This window comes from Lycorma delicatula, chromosome 10 (genome assembly GCF_047948215.1).
Source record: "Lycorma delicatula isolate Av1 chromosome 10, ASM4794821v1, whole genome shotgun sequence".
Classification (NCBI taxonomy): domain Eukaryota; kingdom Metazoa; phylum Arthropoda; class Insecta; order Hemiptera; family Fulgoridae; genus Lycorma; species Lycorma delicatula.
The window spans coordinates 72,004,838-72,026,886 of NC_134464.1; the positions used below are offsets into that span (position 1 = coordinate 72,004,838).

Below are 22,049 nucleotides of genomic sequence, written 5' to 3' on the forward strand. Positions count from 1 at the left end.
TCCAGCAACTCTTTTACTACTAAAAATAGGGTAACAGCAACATCTAAAATATAGTATTGGGCAAAATCGTTATAAATAATTATTGAGAAAATTCAATTTAAAACTATTGCCATTGATTCATCTTCAGACACATAAAATGCTCCATGTAGTAAAACTCTTCACAAGTCCGTTTTAATTAATAAATAAGGCTAATTAATTATACTTGTTTATTTTTACTAAAACTGTTTAAACTCAAATGCAGTATTCTGTGAAACGTTTTACCATTTATGATGTCAAAAATTAAAACTGTCTTAAAAAAACCTTCACTTATTTTGTAAAATAAATCTGATCATGAGGTTTTACATTGTTTTCCTATAATCTAATTAAATTTAAAATTATACTCACTCATGTCATCTAGCTGTTGATTGTGTTAATCTTTTTGACTGATCATCATTTTGACTTTTGAAATTAGCCTTTTCATCTTATTTTTTGTTATACATTCAACACATGTACAATTTTCTAAGCATCACTTTAGTGTGTTTAATTAATTAGTTAAAATAGCAGCATTAATTAGTTAAGTAATTACCAGCATTAATTAGTTAAAATATCGCAGTTTTCTATGCCTGAAACAGACTTGAAACACTCTGGAGAAAAATTAGTATAAAAATAATAAAATAAATTAATACAAATTAACAAATTATTAATATTTTAATTCTTTTGGAATTCATTTTTCCTCTTTTTATTCTTCATCACACCATTTTTTTCATCATTGATTAGTTAAAATATTACAATCATTAATACCTGAAACAAACTTAAATATTCTGAAACAAAATTAGTAAAAATATCAAGGCAATTGTTAAAAATACAGTTTGATGAACTTGAAATATACATACATAATAAATAAAACATTACTTCGGAAAATTCCCTACAGGTTAACATGGCTTAACAGCATGCACTTAATCTAATCTTAAATAAATAAAAAACATATTTAAAATAATATCTCACTTTATAATTGGGCCTACTGTGGGTGGGGTATGGAACGCGAACGCGACTTAACATACTTAATTCTAACTTAAAATATATAATGAACCTGTAAAAAAACAACACATATAACATAATTAAAAAATAATTACAACCTACTGAGGGGCCTACTGGGGAAATGCGATTTTTCTTTAATTCTAACATGCAAATTTACTCTAACATGCACATGTTTAGAAAGCAAAACAAAAATATATAATTACCTGAAAAAGAAACTTAATCCTACTAGAAAAGGAGCACCAGATACAAAGTAAGTAGTCCTCCCTTTAATTGTTATTATAAAACTAATTAGTTAAGCCACATTAACGCTGTTCACTCTTAACCTATGTAAGTAATCGTTGTCGTACCTGCAACAAAAGATAAAAAGAACAATGTTAGTATTATATATGTACTGTTAGTAACAAAAATTTATTTATTTAGTAGCATTAAGAAAAAACATACTATCTAATTAATAGCTATTCTACAACAATGTTATAATTCAATTTTATGACTTTAAAGAGTGGAAAAGAGCAACTTTAAAGAGCTTGTGTATCTATTTATTTATTGATTTAAGAAAGCAAGACCATTTATCCAAAATACTTAATTAAAAGGAACATTGTTAATCGTTATAATAGAACTAATAATTAAACCGCAACTTAACAGTTCAAGAAACTCATTATATAAAGAACTCAAACTAACTTATTGACAAAATTAGCAAGTAAATTTTCAAATAAAAGTTTACAATTGCTTACTAAATACTATCAGGGAGATTTATAAGCAGCCTATGAATGCCTAAGTAAAAGTGGATTAGAATTAAATAATGTGCCAGAGTGGTGCGTATGGTTAACGATATCTTTCCATAAAGAAGGTATGAGATATGCATCATAGGATAAATATGTTGACAACTTATACAGTAATATATTAGTAGTAGTAATAGTATGTTGTATCGTTTAAGAAGATTTGAAGATTTGCCAGAATGATTAATAAAAAAAATCAAATATTGCATTAAGTTTATTATGATCCAATTTCACTAATAAACACGGTTTTGTTAAATGAAAGTTTTATTGTTTTTCTGATGTAAATTTTATACTGAATTAAAAAAATGCAATCAAAATTTTTCCACCATCTACTGTTATAACATTTTTTGAAGTATATTTTTTATGTATTTCTGAGTAATATATTTCTACATATTTTTAAGTAGAATTCTATGTATTTTTTTAGGGATAACTTACGTACATAAAAGAATATTTTAAATGATTTCTAATTGAGAGTGGATGCAAATATATTATGAAGGCAACAGCTGTATTTGGATGATTTATTCATGTACAGTAGGTTCTAACACATCAGTAGAGAGCAGTCATCAGAGTGATTCAATTAACACACCAATATTGTTTAAACATTCACTGCGTATGCACATACAGTGGTTTCATTCTGTTTTGTGATTTACAGGCACTGTGTCAAGTGTGTTGCGTTAAGAGAATAAATATGCCAAGAAGTGTGTAAATGACCCAAACATAATAGTTGAAGAACAACTATTATGTTTAACTACATTAATTAAAAAAGTTATGAAGTAAATTCCGGCATTAAAGTTGGAGATCAAGGTAAGAACTGATCCCATCACATATCTGCTGTTAAACCTGTGTGAAATATCTCACTGTCTGGGCTAGGGATAATTGGCACATGAGTTTTTCCATATCAACATGTGGTATGAACTACAAGATCGTTGGACTTTTATTTCTGTATTACAAAAATAAAAGAATAGCTTGTAAATCCAAACATACACCATCTGATATTAGAAGAGCACTCATGGGGACGATTTACCAGTACCGCAACCTCCAACACAATTAACTTTAGAGAATTAATCAGAATATGAGGTAATTACTGAAGTCTGACAAGAGGAACAAGAAGGTCCTGCTTTTGAAGCAGAATCCTCTAGCCCTGAATCTTATTAGGTATCAAAGTGAATTATGATCTTGTTCAGGATTTGAATTTGTGAAAGAAACAAGCCAAGCTTATGGGATCTAGGCCGGAATCTTCTCCAAACTGACATGAAATGTGTTTATTTCATTATTATCAGGAAGAGTTTCAAGATTGACATTCTGGCAAAAAAATAGTTTCGTGTTCTGACACAATATTTGTGCCATGATGGATACACTGCATAATGAACACAACTTTACAGAAAGAAGATTGTTCATAGATTCTTTGAAAATTAGTTTAAAAACTGTCCTTTTGCACAATGGCAAAAATTATCCTTCTGTGCCATTAGCAGATGCAACTAATATGAAAGAAAGATAAGAATATATGAAAATCCAATTAGAAAAAATTCACTAGTTCTAGTGAACTGCCCCCTTTACAAATTAGCAGATTCCCAAGTACCACTGAACTATATGTTGCAGTTTAATTTATTGCGTTTCTAATGGTTTGCAATTCAGCTGCATTAAATTTTGTTGCTTTCTGTGCAAATGAGGCAGCAGGGGCAAAACAAATCATTATAAATAAGGAATTAATAACCAAAGCGTGAAGCATTTATGCCTGGACAGAAAAGTGTTTTACATCCCTTACTAGTTAACTTGAAAATGATTTTCTACATCCATTCCACATAAAATTTTCAAAAACTTTGTTAAGGCAATGCATAAAAATGGTACTGGATTTCATTATTGTAAATAACAATGTCCTCGCTTGAGCGACACTTAAATCAAGGAAGGAATTTTTGTGGGTTCCTGATAAAGAACAGTGATTAGAAATGGACAATTCAAAAAACTGTTAAGTAAAGTCAAAAAGTCTTTGTAGAGATCAATTACAAGTGTTGTCCAAAACCTTTTAGTAAATTTTAAATTTCTGAACTATTTTGGACATTGTGGGTAAAATGCTACAGTTGTACAAACATGTGTGTAATATGTCCCTAAAGTTTATTTCTTGGATTCGCACCTGGATTTCTTTTTGTACAATGTCTGCACAATCGGTGACAAGCACAGGGAATGCTTCCACCAGCAAATTTAAATCATGGAAAACAGGTACCAGCAACAGTAGAGTGTAAGAATGGTTGCAAACCTGATAGACACTAAAGAGGGAAATTCTAGATGCCAAATACGAAAGGAAAACAATAACTACCACCTTTTAGATAAGTTGAATACTGTCCTCCAAATTCTCCAAATGTTCTAATTAAAAAGAATTCTTTTTGAATATAATAATGCCATAAGGTAGGTATCTGTTAAATATAAAACAAATAGATTCATGTATATAGCTTTTGTGTCGTCATGTTTATCGATAGTTTTAACTTTGTGGAATTAAGAAACTTTTTATCTTAATTTTTTTTCAAGTTAGGAAGAGATACACTTAGAATGTGATCAAAAACTGCATTGTATTTAATTGTGCTTATTCATTTAATATGTAATTATGTGTTCTACTGAACACAATACTTTATAGAATGTGTACAATATCAACATTATTTTCTATTTTGGTGAATTTATAACTCATATAAATGAGATGTTTGGAAAGTATTGAATATATTCCTACAGAGAGGTTTTAGTTCAACTGTTGAGAATTTATTTGTGTATCTTTAAAAGTATAAATAAGGTGCAAAGCAGCTCACATTGTTACCAAAATTACATTATCTGTAAAGTTAATTAATTGCCTGTATGATATACGATTTGTTAATATTTTTTAGTTTTTTATTATTAAATTATTTTTATTCAGTTAAATCTGGTATTCCAGTTTTTTTATTTCATAAGTTAAACATTTTTTCTCTTTAGAAAAATACTGATGAAGCAGTATATAATGTACCTGCTTCCTGTAGTAGATTTTTAGTTTTTCATTAAGTCAATGATGGTCTAGAAGACTACCACAATTATTGCTATAGTTTAACATGTGCAGTGCAGCAACAATGATATTCCTTTTTTTATTTAGCTGTCAATACCACATTCTAATTTGAATAATACCAGTGTATTTATATTTTGCCATTTGGTCTTAAGCTTTACTTGAAATGATATAAATTTGTCCAAAGTACAAGAAGAGAGATCACCCCAGAAATCAAATTCACATTTCATATGGACATTACAATAGAATGGATAGGAAGTAGTTAGGAAGCAAGAAAATAAGCAAGAAGGAATTCGGTTGTATAAAATTTGCCATAAAAAAGAGATTGATTACCTTCAGCAATACATATACAGAACAGAATAGAAACAAAAAGAAGTTTCATTGACATAACCGGAAACAAGTGTGGAAGTGACAACTGACCTTCAAGTTCACAGTATCTTAATGGCTCTAATTTCTGTCATATAGCTGTGAAACAAGATCACCTAAGTTCATTCAGAGAACTGATAGGTATGAGTACTAGACAAGAAAACAAATTTTTATGACACACAAGGTGATTTTTTTTTTTTTTTTTTTTTTAAATGAATGCTGATGAAAATACCATTACAAAACATGAAGGTGGCCAGTATATAAACTGTTAAATCACCACCGATGAAGACTTTTCATTCACTCAGATTGATATTAAACTAAAAAAGCAGGATCAACCAAAGAAGTTAGAAAAAATAGTATGTGAATAGAATATAATAAACTATTTAGAAAAAGAAATATTTTAGCATATATCCTTTGTTGGAATCTACAGGTAGGATTCCAGATTTAAGAAGAAAGTTGGATTATTGATAGATTTATTAGGAAGATCTGCCAGTTGGCCGTGCATTTTTAAAAAAAAAATATTATCAACGCCACAAAAATTAAAATAATAAATAATCCACCATCTGATGAGAACAGGAAAGAAGACTGAATATTAAAGTGGACATTTTTTAATAAAAAGAAATAAAATAGTATTCTTTATCACATCATTTTATGTTTACTGTTTTGAGTCGAACAGAATAGAATATTCATGTTTTAATATTTAATTATGTTTATGAATAACTTTTTATACATTTTTTGATTAATAATAAATTAAGAGAAAATTTTTCATTACCAAAAGATAAATTAATTAATTAATTTGGTTCTTTATATTCTGAGTATTTCTTTTATAAATACTTTAAAAATAATGATAAACACTAAAGTAGTTTTATAATAAAAAAATGTAATAAATTAATAAATGTTAAAAAATTTAATTAAAAAGTAAAAATTATTTAATTATTAAATATTATTAATTTTTAATTAAATTTTTTAACATTTATTAATTAAAAATGTAACAACAAATTAATAAATGTTAAAAAATTTAATTAAAAAGTAAAAATTATTTAATTATTAAATATTATTAATTTAATAATATTTATAAATATATATGTATATATATATATTTACAATTATCAGTGGCAGCTTGTAGCTAAAATTAGTGGCGGTGTTGCCCCAGAAAATTTTTTTCTGGGCCTTTTCAAGGTAGGGTTAAAGTTTTCTGCAAAATAAAAGAACCTGAAAAATAATGAATTGTAGAATAGCTGGAAGCAGGATAATAATCTAATTCTACACTTGTATCATATTCAAAAATATGGCACACAGTTTTTAAGCACATTGTGCTTAAAAACCGCATTCAGTTTAATCGAATAAATAATAAAATGTCAATACAGATAATATTTTTTAGCATCATTAGATAATAATTTAATAAAATGTCCGCTTAAAAAGAATATGGTCCAATGGTGCTTAATTTTATTTTCTGTGTACACAGAAACAAATTCATAAGTACGTTTTACTAATTACCTTCTTTTTCATCTTTCCAGTGTGTTTTTGGACAGATTTGGCAATCAAACAGCCCTTGCTTTCTGCCATCTTCTGATCATTACTGAAAAAACAAGGAATGTTCCATACACACGTGGAGTAAAAAAAAAGACTACCTTCCACCAGACACCAGGGTCAACACTGCGGGCAGCAACAATGCTCTCTCTGCTTCACAGCCTTGTGTGCATGCGCACAACAGCCAAAACCGTGCTGCTGGAACTGTGAAGTGCACAGTTCCGTACAAAGATTTTTGTATCTTTTTCATAAACTGTGGCTGGGGGATGGCTACTGACATTAAGCTTAGGATTATTATATATTGTACAAGTATAAAGAAGGAATTAAAGAAAAAGAGACATTATATTAATTGTTATTAATAATATCAAGTGGAAATAGAGGATGCTGCAGTTCCACAGTGCCTATACGCAAGCCGCCACTGATGTATATTATAATATATTAATATTAACCTTTCTGTTTTGCTTAAAAAAGTATTTTCAATACATAAATTAAACATTTTAAAAACTTGTACATAACGTCACGTTCATTAGTATATGTTGGATTACATAAGAATGAAAAAATCTATCAATTATACTAACAGTAACAACACCACACCTGTTATGTAAACTGTACATTATAATGGTTAAATATTTAGAATGATTGTTACATAGATAACATAAGACTTTTTTTTAATTTTCATATTAAAAATATTTACATAATGTAACAAAAATTTATAAAACTAATTTAAATATTATAGTTCAATTTTATAAGAAAAAGAAAAATCATAAAAATTTACCTGATGTGGCAAATATTGATTGATATGATGATATCATGACTTTCAGTACTAATCAAGTTCATATTACATATAAAATATTTAAAAGGTAGATACATAAATACATAACGGGTAAGTCAGTTTTATTGAATTAAATCTCTGTAGAGATTGAAATATTTTTATTCTTTTACTTAATTTATATATACATTTGTTATAATAATTTGATGAATAAAATAAAATATAATTATTTTAAAAATGATAAAACTTCTCTTAGAAAAAAAATTATGGTTAACTGACATACCATAATATTTCTTAGTCTGTCCCCTCCCCCCAAATTATAATAGTAGTGTAACTTACCTTAATTTTATTGCCCTGTGGTGGTAGAGGCCTTCAATTGCAGCCCACGATAACAACCAGGTTGATTCGTCTTCTTTCTTCTAATTCCTCAAACATGATCGACCAGCACTTTTATGAATCATCCGGATATCAAGGTACAGACTTGTAGGTATCCACCGGTATAGACTTGGCACCAGTGGATATGATGCTGAAGAACTGCAAAGAAGGCCACTGTATAATGATCTGGATAATGATGCCTTCTTAAAACTAAAAGTTCAAATCAGGGTTTGCTGTTTTTTTACGATCATAGGCAATAATCCATTTTCATGAAACAACATGAAAATAATTAAAGGTATAAGAACATAAGAGATTTATTCCGAACATAGTAAAATAATTCAAGTTGAAATTATTTCATATTTAAAATTATAATCATATATAAAATCATAATCATATTTTTAAAAAAAGAAAAAATTATAAAAAATTTTATTATATGCTTTAAATGAATTTTAATATCTGATTTACAGATTTAATTCACCGATTTTGAGCTTGCCCTGATTCAAACAAAACACATAATAAAAACAACATAATATTGCAGAAGTATGTAGATGATGACTGAAGATCGCTGAGAGGATAAGGGCCAGGGTGGACTATACCCCCCCTTAATGAAAAAGTATATAGTAAAAGTTAAAAAGAAATTAAATAATTTTCATTAATTACACTAATTCTAAAATTATTTTCTAGATACCAATTAAATAAACTAATCTGAAAAATCTAAATTAAAAAAAAAAGCTTTGAAAAAGCAAACTTTATAATTAATTTTACAGTTAAATTTTAATTAGCTTAATAAAATCAGAGTAATATAACTAAAAATGAGCTTTTATTGAAATTAAAATGTTAAATGTAAATTAACTTCTAGTGAAAAGAAAAATTAAATGAAGTCTAAATATTAAAAAAATTATAATTTTGAAAAAAAAGAGTATTCCCCTCGGGTGGATAATCGGGAGGACTGATGCTGAAGCGATGAACTGAAGAAAATGTAGACTGTAGCTCGCTGGATGGGGTAAAGGGCCAAGGTGGAGTATCCCCCCTTTATTGAATAATAATAAGTTTAATTATATAAATATTTAAAAAAACGTAATTATTGTTAAATAAAAATTAATTATTAATGTTCAAAAATCATTCTTAAAACAAATCAAAAATTACATCCCCTTAATGGAAATAAATTCCTACATAATAAAATTAGGTTATTTCTTTTAAAAAAATATAAAATAAAAGACAATATAAATTGTGCATTTAAAAATATTTTTAACTTTAAAAAAAAAAAAACTTTATTAAAGCAGTTATGTATGTATTTTCATTAAAAATATAATTTTATAAATACTATTAAAACTAGAAAATTAATAAAATTTAAAGAAATATTATTTTGATATAAAAATTACAATTTTGAAAAAATGAGATGTTTCTTTTGGGTGGATAATAGGAAGGACTGCTGCTGATGGAACTGCTGTAGTCGAACCTGGAAAGAAACAGCACAAAAATATATATGGGTGTTAACATTAGTAACACCCATCTTATACAATTCGCGTATCTACATTTACGGTTTATGCGTAACCCCGTATCGAAGAAAACGGCCGGTGTCCGACGCGGTTGAACGCGTACGCGTCGCGCACTCACTTATTGAAATATTACAACATATTTATGCTTCTTACATATCAGCTGAAGAAATTAATTATATGCAGAACATGTATAGCAATATCTGTAAGACCATAATTGTGTAATATTTCCTACAGATATATACATTTGTATTCTCTAATCAGAGCACACTTGTTTTTGCTGATATGTACTATTTCCTGCAAAGGCAGGAAACATTCAGTTATGCATTGACATTGTACGCTGTACACCGCAAAGCAGAGCACAGATAATGTTACCTGATATATGTTACATACTCAAGTACCAAACATTTATGCTGGTTACTGTTAATTCAACATTGAATTGTAATCTTATTACTATACACCCTAACTGGAACATAAGACCAGAAGAATATTTTCATTTAAGTGGCTTTTACACTGAAAAATGCCGAGTTATAATAAAGTTAATTAAATTTAATGACAATGTATTTATCAAATTCATTACAATAAAGAGTAGTAGATGTTGTTATTGTCGCAAGTTATACTATGAAAATATGGCACTCATAAGAATATATTACACAGAGAGTTCCTAATCAAAAATAAATTTATGTTTTTATGTTTCAACATTTCCAGTCATTCTAGAAGCTTTCACATACTGCTTCATGCTTTGCCACCCAAATCGTTTCAACCTTGTCCTCCAATAACAATCTCTACAATATATTTTAAAAACAAATTAATTTTTATTAGAATATAATTTATCTATAAAATCTAAAATAAGAAAACTAATACTATAAGAATGGAGGAATATTCTCTTCTGAAAATTACTAGTCATGTAAAGATAAAGGGCAGTATAATGTTTCACAGACAGTTTACTGGGTTAGAACAGTTGTAGCTCAATGTTATTTGAATGTCTAGAAAAAGGATAAAAGCCATACAGTCTGTGATAAAAGGGAACAGTAAAATGATAATCTAGTAATAAAATGGCATAAAAGTAAAAAGATTTTAAAAAATAATAAAAGTTTACTGAATTTACACTCAGAATAATAAACAAATTAATTTGATGTAAACAGGATAAATATTTTTGAAAAATACTTTCCTAAAGATTTGGAATCGATTGATTCCAGAACATAAATACATTAAATTGACTGTTAAAAAAGAATGATAAGTAAAACTCTTGAGCTACAGCAATAGGCTGATGAAGGTTATTCACAGCGAAAAGTAACATAAATTAAAGCGCAATTTAATTATGAAGATGAAAAAAGAAAGTTTATTAACAGTAGCAAAATAATATATAATATATTAGTAGAATAATAATATCAGTAGAGATAATTCATTCACCTCATTGGAATAGAAGTAAACAAAAGAATATTTTTGCATCGGGGGTTGATCACACCAGAAATATTGAAATATATTGGTAGATTAAACGGTACTTGAGCGATATATTTGAAAGAATTACTGACCTGTACTATGTAACAACTTCAATAATAGGAACTGGGTCAAAATAGTTTTAAATATCATCTAATTATTCTGAAATAAATACAACCAATTAATTCATACAATTATAACTATTAGAATCATAATAAGAGAAGTTCATGGGAAAATTATCAAAAGAATGTAAAATTAAAACAGGAGTAAAGGAGAGGGGTAATTTATCACCAATTCTTTTTAACTGTGTCTTAGAAAAATTAAGAGAATGGGAGAAAGATGAAAAAAATTGGAACATCATGAAATAAAACTGGGTTGGAAGTTAAAAGTTACTTGAATTAACTGCCAAACCTTTCCTAACAACACTGTAATTTTCTCAAGAAATCTCACACAGTAGCAGAACAAGTAAACCACATAAAAGAAATCACAGATAAATTAGGGCTCAAAATTTCCTTCAATAAGGCAAAATTCATGACCAATAAAGATTCGATTCAAAATATGAAAAAATGAACAAAGTTAATAAATTTAAATATCTCTGAGAAATAAAGTTAATGGTTTAGATAAAGAAGTCAGTCATTTAAGAACAAGATGATTTTGTTCTTACATTTTATTTTTATTAAAGGATTCTACTGTGAATCTTAAAAAAAGAAAAAATATGATCCAAATAAGGTAAAAAAAGAAAACGCCTCTCAAACTGTATCTCATGTAATTAATAACTAATTTTCTTAACTTCAAACAATCAGATTTTAGTTAATTCTTTGAATACTTTGTTGATCAATACATAAATTCACCAGCATAAGCTTAATGATCTAAATTTAAATATATTATAGCAACATATATAATACACATAAAAATCCACCACCAGTTAATTGGCTTATAAACTATTTCAGTACCCAAAGTAATTGTTAATGTTAATGGTTAATAGTTAGTATATGATTAGTTGTTAAGACAGATAAAAAAGAGAGATTAGATTAGGAGACAGATTAAGTTGTTAAGACAGTTTTTTTTATGTGTATATTAATGTCGCCATAATTAAGCAAAGAAAATCTTTTTTAAACATTAACATAAAGAAAATATCAATCAATAACTTTTCTCCAAAGAAATTAAAAATGTAATTTGATTGAGGGGTTTAAATTATAATTATTATATATATATCTCAGATTATATAACAAATATATATATATATATATATATATATATATATATATATATATATATATAGTTGTTATATAATCTGAGAATGTTGATTCAAACCAAAATTACAAGTAGAAGGCAATTAACATTCAATTGTGGAAAAAGACAATAAAAATATTAACCAATATGTTAAAGTTACTTAATTTGTAAAATTTTAACTTACAGGAAGGATTTATAAGTACAAATAAATTGTACAATAAAACACGAAATTGGATTACATCTGGACATTTATGAAAAACAAAAAGAACTGTTACTTTATTTGGCCATACAGCAATAATAATAATAAACAAAGGGATAAGTTGAAATTATAGTTTTAAGATGCAACAAAAAAATTACTCAAGAGAAACAGCTTTTTATGTAACAATTATTGGATAAGAATGCTATTAAAAATTATATTTAAACTGCATTTATGTCCTGAGTCAGTTATAATATATTAATGAATTAGTTAAATCTATAATAAAAAAAAGGAATGTAAAATCCTGGCAGAATATTTTGGAAATTACTCAATTGTGAAGAAACAGAGGAAAGATTCTCAGAAGTAGAACCAGAACAATGGATCAGAGTCAGTGAGATCTGAGCAGAAATGTGGAAATATGCCAAGGAGAGTACAATCTGCTCGCTAAGTAAAATGCGTACAGGGATTTAGTAAAAAGAAGAACTCGCAGAGAAGTGGAAAACAGCTCTAATTCATCAAATTCACAACTAAGGGGACAAAATGGATGTCAACAATTACCAAGGAATATCTCTTCTGCTGATTACATATAAAATTCTTTCTAAAGTTATCCTTGACAAATTAGAAAAAAAATTAATCTACAAATTGGAGAGTATCAAGGTGGATTCAGGAAAGGGAGATCCAGTGCAGAACAGATTTTTTGCCTGAAAACAGTCATCTCAAGGAAAATCCTAGGGCCCAAAAAAACTAACGATAGTTGAAAATTAAGGAAGAATGAGGAACTTTACTGGGAGTTAGAATCACGTTAAGTTAAGACTGGTATTTTATAGACATCTGACAAGAATGGATTTAAACAGACTTACGAAAAGAATTTTTGACAAGTGTAATGGTGACAAAATAAGTGTTAAGTGGTTCAAGCAAATTAAAGGGACCTAAGGGTAGCAAACATAAATGTGATTGATTTAAAAGAGAGAAGGATGCTTAAAAAAATCGTAGAATTCAAAGGGATCCAGGAGAAGAAAGAATACAGTAATCGAAAGTGGTTGAAAGAAATAAGGAAGTGGCACAGTGAAAGAATGGAGTATTGGAGGGCTAAAAAACTAGCCAGTTAACTATTCTTTGTGGTCCTACAGTGACCAGTGTTGAAAAAAAAACTGTTTAAAAAAGATTTCATAAGAGGTGTTGGTTAAAATTGATTTATACATGTGACAAATATGCAATCAGTTTCTGTTTCGACTTACTAGAAATATGGAACTGCATGAAAATTAAACATAATCTTAAATTATCTTTCATTGTAAATAATTAATTAATTAATTAAAATGAAAAATAATTCTTTTCATAATGATTAAGATCTCTTGTGATGAATGAATGAAGATATTATCTATGGATAATTAACATATGTAACAATAAAGCTGTATACCATTTTTTAACGGTTTTTTGGAAGAAAAGTATATTTTCAGTTGAACAGTGGGTTTGAGGAGGTGAAATTGAATTTTCTTTATGTTTTGAGGCATGAGATGTACAAAAATATCATTCACTTAAAATTTAAGTTCCTTATATACACAAGCCTACATATAAAATCGTGGCTTGAAAATCTCCAAAATTACTAAATCATTTTCATCGAAATTTAGATATGCTGTAGTAGTGTAATTGAAGTTGTGCATGTTAAAATTTGATGAAGATTGGTTGAGTTGTTGAACTTATGTAGTGCGTTGTACTATGAAAAAAAGAAGAAATCAGTGCATTTTTGATTGTAAAATAACAAGGGTGTCATAAACAAAAAGCTGGTCAGAACTGTGCAAGAATTCATTCTAATTACAGAAATTTAGTGTTTGAATTAATGAATGCCTGGGGATGTTGTGTATGTGTAAGCATAATTTTTTTTTGTTAAGAATGCTATATACCATAATCAGATTTTAATTAACTGAAAATTACTTTTAAATCATGAAAAAATTATAGAAGTATAGATTAACTAATCGGGTCACTTGTGTGTATGTAAACAGCCTAACAACTTATTTATGTCCTACTTGAATTCCATATTGCTAAAAAAATATTATATGAAAACTAATCTATAAATATGTACAAAGCAGACGCGTAAAAACCTAATAACAGTTTACACATGTACAAATAAATGTAATAGTGTGGCTAATAACTGTTGAATTCATTTTCTTTCTAGGATCTACAAGTGACCTTAGAACTAATGAAAACATACATTATTACTCTGCCAACATATAGTAATATTCTACTGGTCTTACTCCATAATTTTAATAAACATTATCTAATATCATTTCAAACTTTTAATTAAACAGCTACTTAAAAAAAAATTCCAGTAATAACTGGTTTTAACTTTAAACCAATGTATTTTGATAAATACATTGAATAATTACATTTTTCCTTTTTTTGAGGAAATGAACTAGTCATTACCCCAAAAAAAGTCTTGTTCTATAGATGCACATCAAAGTTTCACGCAGCAGTTAATCACAATAGACTTGATCTAAAAGCTTTCAATGAAAAACTGGTTCATTATATTAATTGAAATAGTCAGTATATGTAATAATCATTGGTACATACATTTTTTTATTATAAATTATTTAAACAATAATTAATTTTTCTGCATACACCTTTTCTCAGTATATGAAATAATCATTGGCACACACATTTTTCTATTAATTATTTAAACAATTAATATTTCTGTATGCACCTTTTTGCAGTATATGCCACAATCATTGGCACACACATTTTTCTATTATTAATTATTTAAACAATAAGCACCTTTTTGCAGTATATGCCACAATCATTGGCACACACATTTTTCTATTATTAATTATTTAAACAATAATTAATCTTTCTGTATACACCTTTTTGCAGTATATGCTACAATCATTGGCACACACAATTTTCTATTAATTATTTAAACAATAATTAATCTTTAAGTATATGCCACAATCATTGGCACACACATTTTTCTATTATTAATTATTTAAACAATAATTAATCTTTCTGTATGCACCTTTTTGTAGTATATGCCACAATTATTGGCACACACATTTTTCTATCATTAATTATTTAAACAATAATTAATCTTTCTGTATACACCTTTTTGCAGTGTATGCTACAATCATTGGCACACACATTTTTCTATTAATTATTTAAACAATAATTAATCTTTTTGTATGCACCTTTTTGCAGTATATGTCACAATCATTGGCACACACATTTTCTATTATTAATTATTTAAACAATAATTAATCTTTCTGTATGCACCTTTTTGCAGTATATGCCACAATTATTGGCACACACATTTTTCTATCATTAATTATTTAAACAATAATTAATCTTTCTGTATACACCTTTGTGCAGTGTATGCCACAATCATTGGCACACAAATTTTTCTATTAATTATTTAAACAATAATTAATCTTTCTGTATGCACCTTTTTGCAGTATATGCTACAATCATTGGCGCACACATTTTCCTATTAATTATTTGATAAATAAATTGATAAACATTTTAACATAAATTAATAGATTGTAGAGCTATTTTTCAATAGACTACATTGCATAATCTTCACCTAATTTAGGCTGTTGCAAATTTCAACTGATTGCATCATCTTTTTTCTAAATTGTAGGAATTCAATATATTTTTTAATATATCAATAGTGCATAAAGAGCAAACAGCAGCATATTGAACAAATTAAAAATTATTAGAATTTTTATTTTATAGAAACCAAAGCATTGCCATGAAAGCATGGACAAAAGACTACAGCCTTGAAACAATTTTTTGGTAAAAAAAAAAAATGGCTAATTTAAAAAATGAGAAAATTATATTGCATACAAATATCATAGCAATAAATATTAATTAAATAAATTATCTATTTAAGAAAAATCAATTTTCTAATTTTTTATCATTACACAGTCTAAAGCACGTGGCTTTATAAATAATCAGTAACCAGTCAAAATTGAATATTAATTTGTATAATTAATTTAAATACTTAAAAACTATTAATCCTCGCATAAATATGCTGCTTTTCAATAAGTTTACCCTAATTTTACCTTAAATCCAGGAAATTAAAACTTTAAGCTAACACGAAACGTTGCGTTCCGATCAGTTACTCGGCGTAATCTGAACATGTTTTAACAGGTTTGTGGGTTCTACAATAGATTTGAGTCGGGTAATAATCATCCGCGGTCATCTATTTTTGTTTATTAGATTATTTTTAAAAAAATACGTTTATACTTTTAAATAAATAATATTTGTAAATAAAACTAAATAATATATATTAATTAATGTCTTAATTACAACTAGTTAATAGTTTTATTTATTTACTTATTTATACAATTAGGTACTATTTTAAATACCAATCTCTTTATTTAAATTTATGTTGGCAAAATGAGAGACCGTTGTTTTTTTATCAGTTTTACTTAACGTGTATAATTATTTATGACATGATTATTTTTTACAATAGAAAATTTAATAAATAAAGTTACAAATATAAATAACAAACAACATTAAATAAAAATATTTTAAAAATATACATCATTAGAAGAAATCCCGAAATCAATTTAGTCTGTAACCTACAACTATCATATGTTCATACTTTTTAATTGACTTTACCTATTTTGTAAAAGTAATGTAAAAAAGATGTATAAACTAACTTATATAAAAAACTATGTTCATGAAGATTAGGTAGTCTTATTGTGTTATTATTTTAAATTATTTAATTAGACCTAATTACATCAAAAATTAATTTAATTAATTAATTTCAGTTTTAATGTAATGAGGTTATGTAATATAATGTTATGAATATGTTATTCAGTTGTGAATAACTACTCATGACAATGCTAAAAAAATGCAGAAAAATTAATTTTGTCTTGTGGTTGACATACAAAACCAAAAATTATTGAATCAGAGATTTATAGGAGGTATAATCCACTTTATTGGAATGAGCACAATATGTGGTTTCCTACAAGATGTTTGTGTATTTTGGTATAGGTTAGGTTAATATTATGCAACCTAACCCACCGGCTTAGACTAGTGGTCAACGGGTCTTCCTGAATCAGCTGATTTGGAAGTCGAAAGTTACAGCGTTCAAGTCTTAGTAGTTATTTTTATACGGATTTGAATACTAGATCGTGGATACCGATGTGGGTTGGATTTCAATTAGCCACACATCTCAGTAATAATCGAACTGAGACTGTGCAAGACTTAACACTTCATTTATACTCATGCAAATCATCCTCTGAAGTATTATCTGAAAGGTAATTATCAGAGGCTAAACAGGAAAAAGAAAAAACCTAATCTATTTACACATTTCATTAATTTATAACCTCTAATGTCATATTTATTGATATAGTATTGGAAGTTAGATTTGTTATTACAAAATGTAAATCTATTTATATAAAGTATAATCTAGTAGAAAAGTATATATATATATATATATATATCTTTTCTACTACTTGTATATATGTAATATACTTTACTAATTACACTATTAATTATTACACTAATTACTTTACTTAATCTACTACTTGTTTAATTATATATATATATATATATATATATATATATATATAGAGGTTATCCTAGTTAAATTTTCATTTTATAATTTTTGCTCTAATCTACTTTTGTATTATAATATACATTATTTTTTTGTTTAGCTTACTACTTTTCAGTTTTCAATATAAGCCAGTCTTGGTTAATTAATTCATGTAGGATGCTTGTATATTTTTTAACATTATCAATGTAATTTATAATACAATATTTTTTATTAAAATGGGAATGCAAGAAAATCTCATTTTTATTTCCTTGTATGAAGTAAAGGAAGTATTGTGATTGTAAAAATTTTGGTTTTCAGATTTCAACGGAAATATCCGTTTAACCATCCCTGAATCCATTTCGACTAGTTTATAAATAAACAAATATCCATTTGTTTATTTATCCAGCAATTACTTAGTGTATGCAACTACCACAACCAACGAATTATCTGTGGCTGGATTTGCTGTAGATTATTTTTGGCCTGGATAATTAAAACTTTATATGAAATATCAGCTACATATGAAGTTCTAATATTATGTTATACATATAAATACATTGCAGCTTGAAAAAATTAAATTTTAATTGGTGACCTTCAATAATTAAATTATGAATGAACAAAAATATTTTATTGGAGTTTCCTTCACTACACTGAAACTGGGTTTGTAACTTATGTTAACACCATTATCTGTATAATATTATTTGTGTAATTTAGTTTTATTTTGTTTTTTTGCCGCATTAGTTAATTGTAATCATTACGGATTATAATCGCATTTTAAAAATACATTTTTTTAAATAGAGAATCATATTAAATCTTATTCAGTGACATTTCTTCATTTGTCAACTCACTTGAAACAATGAAACTTCCAGTTAACATATTCAAATTTATTATAATTCAATTTCTAACAACAAGGCTAGAGTAAACTGCCAGATTATGGAAAGAAAGATTATCAAATTAGGGCTATCCAAAACATAAAACAAACTCACAGTTTAGTATTGGAAATGTTAAAGAACAACATTACAACAATGCATTTAAATCTCTTAACAAACATCCTACTTAAACGTTAACAAGATTCATAAACAACATAATGCTATTATTCTAGATCTAACTTTAAGCATTGTTTATTTTGTAAGTTCAGTCATAAGTTACAAAAATGTTATAATTTTTTTAATTTATCCAATGATGAATGAAGAAACTTTTTAGAACACAATTGTCTCATATGTTTCCACAGAGGTCATAGTAACAACCAATGTTACTCGAATAACTTATGTGATTTACGTCAACAAAGACATAACACAGTCGTTCATAATGATAAGATTAATGATTCTAAATTAAGTAATGATAAATTTAATAATAATGACTATTGTTCACAATTAAACAAAAATGTAATTTTGTCTACTGCTGTATGTAATGTAGACAATGTTTTTGGTCATTCTCATTTGTGTAGTCTTGTTAAACTTAGGCAGTCAGTTAAATTTTTGCAAATTGGGACTTTAATTCAATAAAAATTTGCCTATTTCAGGCATAAATAATGCATTAGACAAATCTGAGTGTAGTGCATTACTTAGATTGCATTCAAGATACAAAAACTTTCATTGGTATGCGTTATACTGTTTTGCCAGACATAACTAACCTTCCATTACATACATTTAAAACTTTTCATCTTAATCTACCTCAAAATCTTTTCTTTACAGATTCTAAATTTAACATATCAACTATATTGATATTTTTGTAGCCCAATTTTATTTAGATCTTATTTTACCTTATTTAAATTTATTCAAGATTCAAGATATCCTGTTATTCAAGAGATTAAACTGGGATTTATTCTTAGTAGTTGTCTTCCTACTTAATTTAAACATAAGAATAGTATTACATTCCTTTTTACAAGCAACAAAAGTTTTGGAAAATTCATGAAACTGATCTGAAGTTTCAGTTAATGAAACTTCCACCTTTTCATGTGAAACACATTTCCAACTTAATATCACTAGGAACAATCAAATCAGATTTATCTTCTCATTACCACGTTAATCCGATAAACTCCAGCTAGGTGAAACTTTCATTAATGTTAAAAATAGGTTCTTATATCTGGAATGAGATTAGAATGATTAGAATTATGAAACAATTCTAATATTGAAAGGAAATATACTGTCTTTATGCAAGAATATCTAAGATTAGGTCATATGTCATTACTTAATTCTGACGATTTATTAACCAATGAATCAGATGTACATTACTTACCTCACCAGCCAATATTTAAGCCCACAAGTCTAAATACTAAAATGCGAGTTGTCTTCGATGACTCAGCTAAAACCTTTAATGGTTTCTCTAATTGGGCTTGTTGTCCAACAGGATTTATTTTCAGTAATACTTAGCCAAATGTTTCGCCAAATTCTAGTTAAACCTTTTGTGATGTGAATCTCCAGATCAACAACTACAATATTTTGCACTTAGAACTATAACATATGGAACCGTTTCTGCTCCATATTTAGCCACTAGATACCTAATTCAAATATCAAATGAAAACCAAAAATTTTCCATTATCATGCAATGCTATTAGAAATGATTTTTATGTTTTTATTTCAGGCTCTGACCATCTAGATGAAGCTATCCAACTAAAGGTTGTTTCAAATTTACTCTAACGTTATGGTTTTCCATTTCATTAATGGTTCTCTAATAATCATAATATTGCTACTCTTGAACATAATTTTATTCCTTTAGCACAGGAACATGAGTTACATAACTTAGGTATTTTATGGAACAATTCTACACACATTATAATTTCAAATTACTCAATTTATTGATACTAAAGAATTATTCTCTATTATTACAAGAGTATTTGATCTATTAAATCTTATTGGTTCTATTGTTTTCTATCATAAATGTTTCAAGCAATCTTTATGGAAACTTAAAATTAATTGGGATGATAGATTACCTATAACGATGTTATCTCAGTAGTATAAATTATATAATCAGTTGCACTTAATTGAATTAAGATAAGTTGTTCAATTAAATAACCTACCAAAACTTGAATTATCTGGTTGTTTACTACTCTCATGTTTATTAGTAAAGGCAATAAATGCTTTGAATATACTTATTAATGAAATACATCTTATTTAGATTGAACAATAGCATTGCCCTGGATTCATGGACATGCATCTGCTTGGAAGGTATTTGTAAGTAATAGAATTACTGAAATTCAAAGAGATACCTCAAATGCTAAGTGGCACTATATTTACTTTGGAGAATCCAGCTGACTTAGTCTAGGTGTTGTAAAACAAGCAAATTATTTGATATCACTTTGGTGGCATGGTCCTCCTTGGCTCTTACAATTTTCAACTCATTGGCCAAACATTGATATTAATTTTAATAATTCTAGTAAGTATTTGGCAGAATGTCTTATAGAAAAACGTAAAAATATATAAATATCTTTGGAACACTGTTTTTAGTTGACTATGCATAACAATTTAGCTTTAGTTTCCAATTTATGCACAGTCTTAAATTAAATCTTTCTGTGTGTGTGTGTGTGTGTGTGTGTGTGTTCACTCAAAATCTGTTTTAGCAAAACCTTTGTAATTACAAAAATAAAAATAAAAGATATTTTACAAATCTTTTTGTTTAAACTTCCTTAAAATTTTATTGGTAGCTGTCTGATCCTTTCCTACTGAAAAATTACAATTCTTCACAATTAAAAAAAATATTAATGAAAAATTGTAAGTTAAAATTAAAGTTATTCAAGGAACCAAAGGTGTTACAATCATGAAGAAGAAAAAAGAGTGAAGTAGACATAGCTACAAATTTCGAAGCCAAGGGTACGCAAGGTGTGGTGAATCCATAATGACGCCCAACTTATTTTATCATAATCAAGGAAAATAGCCTTATTTTCCGTGACCCTTCATAACCGGAAGATACCTGTTATAAAGGGGAATATCCATTAAGGCAAAACTATTAGTAAGGCAGACCAATTCAAACCAGATTCCTTGGATTAAGAATCTGAAGCGCTGCACTTGTACACATAATACTTCATCCGATCATGAGAAAAATGATAAATTTTAAACATTGCATGAAAACACCTTTTTTTTTCATTTACATGAGGTTCAGTTAATTATATTAGGGATGTTAATTAAATGGCTGTCGATTAACCAGTAGTTCTAATAATCATTTATCCAAAATTATATGTTTTCAATTTTGAAGTTATCGCCAACATCTAACAATTTTATTACAAATAATGAATTGATTGAATAAAAAAAAGATATATTTTAAAATAAATACCATTGCCAAAAGTCGATTATCCAGTGCTTCATA

At 27.2% G+C, this 22,049-nt stretch overlaps 1 long non-coding RNA gene across 1 annotated transcript in view; it reads left to right on the forward strand.

Annotated features, from left to right (window-relative positions):
- Positions 1–20,508, forward strand: part of LOC142331486 (uncharacterized) — a 53,003-nt gene extending 32,495 nt beyond the window's left edge. The window contains exons 2-3 of the long non-coding RNA XR_012758007.1: positions 18,069–18,407; positions 20,331–20,508. This is a non-coding gene — a long non-coding RNA (uncharacterized LOC142331486). The remainder of the gene's footprint in view (positions 1–18,068; positions 18,408–20,330) is intronic.
- Positions 20,509–22,049: the final 1,541 nt, after the last annotated feature.